Here is a 6,829-nt window from a genome sequence, read left to right as displayed (position 1 = left end):
ATATATATATATATATATATATATATATATATATAACGATGAGTTTCTTTCAGTTTAAGTCTTTCAAATCTATTCGCAAATCTTTGATCGGCCCCAGACTCTAGTAGAAGACACTTGATCAAGGTGTCACAAAGTGAGACTGAACCCGGAACCGTTTGGTGGGGAAGCAAGCTTCTTACCACAGATGCATGCCTATAATTTATATTAAATATATAAGTATTTTGGAATATGCTTCATTATCTGTAGAATATTTCCAATATAAACAATGTTGGAATAAAGATTGTTTGCCAACATAACATGGCAGTCCTGGTTTTAGGACGAATGTTGCTGTAATTTAGCCTCAGGAGACATCGTCTCCAGCTGGCTATACGTCACGATCTGTGTCCTTATACTTTCGAACAAGGGAATCTACCACCCCCACTAAGCTCAAAACAATATCTGTGTATCGCGATTTCGGGTTATTGCTTTGAGCTGTATGGGGGGGGGGTGCTAGATTCCCTTGTTCGAACGTATAAGGACGCAGATCGTGTCATATAGCCAGCTGGAGACGATGTCTCCTGGGGCTGAATTACAGCAACATTCGTCCTAAAACTGGGATTTCCATGTTATGTTGGCAAGCAATTTTTACTCCAAAGTACTATTGCTGAATATCTCTCGTTGTGAGATTTAAAAATAGTAATTTTCTAATAAACAAAGTTATCTACGTGATACTTGACCATTGCTTATTTCAATGTAAAACTGTTTAGTATTACCTTGAATATTATTTTATTAATATTGCATATTTATTTTGCTTTTCTTAATTTTAAAAAGATATTTTGTTTAAATTGCTCTCTATTCCGCTTATTAAGTCGCTTATTAAATTGATTCCAAATACTATCATTCCACATTGTCAATATCAACATGTGATGGTATTAGATATTGTTGCCAGATGATGTCAGTACTATCAAATTTTATTTATGTGAAATTGTAAATATCACGCTTACGTCTTTCTTGTAATTGAATCGCAGTGTAAGGCAGGAGAGTAAACTTCTACCGGGAACAAACATAAAAGCGTCACGTGGTAACTTTGATCTTGAAGAAATGATGTCTGTACGCTGTGTGTTTTAGGATCGATACCAATGTGCGGCACCTTAAGTAAGTGTAGAAAAAAGTTTTGTGAGTGAAATTTGCTGGACGAAGACTGTGGAAACTCAGCTTCTGTTCTTAAGGAGAATGGGGTAGGTTTACTCAGTTGTCTAATTTCGCATAACATCCAGTTTCTTGAACGACTTTAGTGGTGTGTGAAGTCCATTTTATTGTAAATATTCGAGTCTGAGAATAATTCCCTCTTTTATTTCTACGGCTTGGCGGCCCTTAAGCGGTTATGGGCGCTACACTTACCCCTCTGTATTGCAATAACGCTGTATATACACTATACAAGGCGGTGAGCTGGCAGAACCGTTAGCACGCCGGGCGAAATGCTTAGCGGTATTTCGTCTGCCGCTACGTTCTGAGTTCAAATTCCGCCGAGGTCGACTTTGCCTTTCATCCTTTCGGGGTCGATTAAATAAGTACCAGTTACGCACTGGGGTCGATATAATCGACTTAATCCGTTTGTCTGTCCTTGTGTGTCCCCTCTGTGTGTAGCCCCTTGTGGGTAGTAAAGAAATAATACATTATACATTTTAACCTGATGACGTTTTGCATTGAACTCATTATCGTCTTTAAAATAGATAAGCTGGTCTTAGATAATTAAATCTGGAGAGAAGGGGGAATGGTAATTGCAATATCGTTCATCATAGAATAGCTTCATTAAGCTCACCTTGAGTCCAACAACAACGACCTCTCTCACAAGTATGGTTTCTCGAGATTCTGCTTTCCTGCTATTTATCGACTCATACATCTCCCAGTTGGTAGTCACCGAGAATTATTTATTATATTACATTTTATATTAATTATATTTAATTTATGTAATTTATTACATTGTATTTCTTTGGTGAAATCAAACTTCGACTGATGCTCTTCATATCAGATCATTCATGGCTATATCATCAAAATATATTGAACCCTTTTCCTCCTTGTTTTCTGTACATGAAGCTTTCAGTCACTTACCAATTTGTATTTCTTTTGTGTGTGTGTGTGTGTGTGTGTGTGTGTGTGTTCAACGTGTTCAATTTCCTTTTTCTACTTCATATTTATTACGTTATCATCCTCCATATGTTAACTAAATGTTTTGTTTCTAGATATTACCTTTCGTGTAAATGTCTCACCATCACATGTTCATGTTATTGTTTTCTTATTTCGTATTTGGTAATATAACATTACATTTAAATGAATATTTTCATCAGCAAATCGTTGATTTGTTTTTATATTTCATATGAACGTCATTACGTTCCTAGCTGTATGACTTGAGGAGCGGCATCAGGAAATTCAAATTAAAACTTTTTACATCAAGTATCAGGCATTGATTCTGTCTATCACTTAAATTCCTTTTAATATGCCTACCATTACAAATATCTTGTTTATTAGATGCAGCTGGGTTAAATGCATGTCGATCTTTATCATTAAAGCTTTCAATGTTATATATTTTACAGTACATATTTTAATAAAAATAGCGTATTTAATTTATACATTAAGCAATAAAGCTTGAATGATTCTATTCGATTAACTCACTGGGGACTGCTAACATTAATTTGAATTGGAAACTGAATTTTAGATTTCCAAATTTAGAGGATTATAATGTTATTGGATGTTGTTATTTTTCTACGGAAGGATATATGCTAACACTCTTCAATGAAAGAGAAATGCAACTAATTGCTTAAAAACAAAGCGACGTGTTTAGATTGATAGCCTGACTGTGGTGTGTTAGATATCTGAGAGTGATAAGCTAAATATTTTGCAGTAATAAGTTTCTTACTTGCCTGTTCAAAATATGCTAAATTTAACTATATCATATTCATATCGATAAAATGGGTACAAGTCATTTACATGACTCAAAACAATTAAATACATTGTATCCAATAAATATATGCCAATGTGTCAATGTGTAATACACCTTTTATAAAGACATATAAATATAATTGTAACGTAACATCAATTGCGAATAAGCGTACGAAGGTTTACATACATTACACATACATACACACACAGACACCCACCCACAAATAAACACCTATACACATATACACACTTCGTTTTTGCACTTGATTTGCAAAATTCTTGATGTGAACTTGTGTCTTGAAGCAATTCTTGTGTCTAGGGATAGTCATTATGGCAATACAAATTAAAATAGACACACGCACTGGTTCAATACCACTTCTCTATTTTACTAATTGAATGTTCAATAGTTTGTTTAATGTGTTGATTGAGCAGTTCGTCTGGTGTTAGTTGTGTCTATTGTAGTCCCTTTGTCATTATTTGCGACCTCATCAATGACATGTCCTCACTCTTCAAGGTCTGGTTACAGTCTGTCTGAGAAGTAGTATTATGCCTATGTATGTATGTATGTATGTATGTATGCATGTATGTATGTATATGTATGTATGTATGTATGTATGTATGTTTGTATGTATGTTTGTATGTATGTATGTATGTGTGCATGTATGTTTATGTATGGATCCATGCATGCACGCATGTATCTATGTATATATGCATGCATGCACGCATGCGTGGATGTATGTAGGTATTTATGTATGCATGCATGTATGTATATGTGTGTTTGCTTATGTGTGTGCGTTCAGGCGTGTTGTGTTCGTGTGGTATAATCGGTTATATTTTGAATTAGGAAGCGCCTGTGTGTATGATTGCGTGCGTGTACCCGTGTATATGTGTGCATATGTGCACGTGCATGTGTGTGCGTGTGTTTATGCATGTCTTTATGTGTTTCCGTATGTGTATGAGTGTGCGTGGATGTGTATGGTTATGGACTGGAGTTGTTCATAACTACATGTGCCCATTGCCCTACGCAAAGCATACAAATATTGTGGGAGGGAGAGAGAGAGAGAGAGGCAGACAGAAGGAGGGGGAACCAAATGAACAAAAATTTTGATAGCTATTACCTTTGAAAACTGCAGTCAATTTAATCATAAAATGAGAGACAGTCGCTCGCTCCACTTTCAGATATGCGTGTAAGAATTGTGGATCACACTTGATGAGCTGTAGGTACTTCTGCCAACTCTAGTAATTTCAGTAGATATGAGTGGGGAAAGAGTCTATAATCGAACCAATCTGTAACCTGATCATTCTGTCGTAAAGCAACTTCGTTTTTTTTCTTACTTCACACAGTGCAGTTTTATTTACCAAAAGTTGTTCACTACTCCTCCACGATTTCCATCTGCTTACTCAGTAAATACATTATACTGGAAGACCTTGATCAAGGAAGTGTATAATTTGTTCATAATGTTAAAGTAGGCTTATAGGCCTTATAGTCTCTATTCAAGTAATGTTTTTGTACTTTGCTGCACGGTTTGGTCGCTACTGTGGCAAATCAGTTCGGTGTATCTACTTGAAGCATGTATACTAGTGGTCTTCTATAAAATGTTAACAACTTGTAGGTATGGCCGACTATGACTTCTTTTCTTGGTCCCTTCTCATTATGTAGCTATCCCGCGACATTTATAAAAAATTTCAACGTCGATTGTATAAATTAAGTGCTGATGGTGGTATAAAATTCTTGAGTTATTGACCGTATTTACGTTCAGTGTTCAAATGTCCCCGAGATCGACATTGGCTTTCATCATTTCGGGGTTGATAAAATAAGTAGCACTCCCTTCCCGAAATGGCTGGCCGTGTGTCAAAATTTGAAATAAATATTCTGGAGTTATTGTATTTAGCCATGTTACATACCGAGTAAAATCCTTACTCTCTTTCCAGAACTTATGATGTTAGACCTTCTTGCTAAGGGGTCACTTTTACAACATTTTCCTCCTGTATACAGTTTGTTGTATAAACCTCAAGTCTGCAGGTAAACGCAAACTTGTAGCTTATCTTGGCTCGCTTTACTATATTTTTATGGCAGCAGAGACTTTCATTCAGTTTTAAGTTTATGGTTCACGGTTATTAATTTTCGCTCGAGATTTGGACTAGCATATCCGCACATTTTCGTTAGTTTTCTCGGGAAGTGTTGCTGGTGTGTCGAGAACTCATACTTTATAATGGCGTTTAAGTGCTCTATTTTGCGGCATAAATTCGTTATGTTTTCTTCCAGAGTCGTTATCAACCAAGAGTGTTTGTAATGGCTTGTTTCATTGCTGCGTTCTTTGTAAATATCTCACAGACGTTCCATCCGGGAAACAGTAGCAATATATCAATGTTCTAACATGAGTTTTCATCTATTTTTACACCTTCTCCAGCGATATTGTTGATAAATTTTATCAAGAGATACAAATTAAACGTCTATTGCTTAAATATTACTTAGCAAAGTTGGTGAAATTGTTTTTATACTGTGCTTGCAAAATGCATTTTAGCAGCATTTATTTTGCAGTTGAAGCTGTTGAGTCAGTTTACGAAGATACAGGTTTGGTAGAGTTGTGTGCGGATAGCGCTGTCTCTGTGGCTTTTACATTCTTACGGGTCTCACTGACAGCTTGGGGGGGGGGGAATATTGTCAGGAACAGTAGTAGTATTACAGGAATCAGAATACCTTCTGCTATCTGTAACTGCCATTTACCTGGCAAAATAAAACGCATGCTGGCGCAATTGACAAGCTGTGAATTGGCTTAAGTAATATTTGTATGTATGTACGTAGGTATATATGTATGAATGCACGTATATGTATGTACTATGAGCCTATGTACGTATCTACGTGTGTGTGTATGTATGTATGTATGTATGTATGTATATGTGTATGTATGTACTCAGTGGCGAGAAAACGTCTGAAGACGACAGTGAGGTAATTCTTACAAAAATCCTAAATATAATTTGAAACAATGTACAAATACTTTTAGGACGTTAATCACTACACTATCTGTATAAACGGAACATTGTCTATTCTTTTATTCTTTTATTTGTTTCAGATATTCGACTGCAGCCATGCTGGAGCAAAGCCTTAGGAGCGTCTTATTCGAACGAATAGAACCCAGGACTCTTTTGTCGAAACGCTAAGTTACAGGGACGGTTGTCAAGAGGTTGATGGGGAGAAACACATGCACAAAGGCACACACACGAATACACACACACGCACACACACACACACACACACATATATATATACATACATACATACATACATATATATATATATATATATATATATATATGCACGTATATAATATATACACAACGGTCTTCTTTCAGTTTCTGTCAAACAAATCCACTCACAAGGGTTTGGTTGGCTTGAGGCTTTAAAGAAGACACTTGCCCAAGGTTCCACACAGTAGGAGTCCAGGACCATGTGGTTGAGAAGCAAGCTTCTTACTATACACCCACGCCTGTGCCTATTAACCTCTGATTCACAACATCAATGAAACCAAACCATCGCGTAGAAACTCTTTCAAGATATACATATATGTGTGGGGGCGCGCGCGCGGATGCGTGTGTGTATATGTGTATGTGTTTGTTAGTTTGTGTGTGTGTGTGTGTGTGTGTGTGTGTGTGTGCTTTGCGTCTGTGTGTGTAATACTTGGCGTTGTTAATTTAGAGAAATCAATAATATATACACATGCAAACATACATATGCACATGCATATATATTGATGTTATATGTACGTATATAACCATATGTATGTATTTATATATATGTATGTTATCTTACATATAAACATATACATACATATATCTCTATATAGAAATATATTTACAAACACACATACACACACACACACACACACACACACACACACACACACACACA

The sequence above is a fragment of the Octopus bimaculoides genome, chromosome 5, assembly GCF_001194135.2.
Source record: "Octopus bimaculoides isolate UCB-OBI-ISO-001 chromosome 5, ASM119413v2, whole genome shotgun sequence".
Lineage (NCBI taxonomy): Eukaryota > Metazoa > Mollusca > Cephalopoda > Octopoda > Octopodidae > Octopus > Octopus bimaculoides.
Note: the sequence above shows the minus strand (reverse complement) of the source record.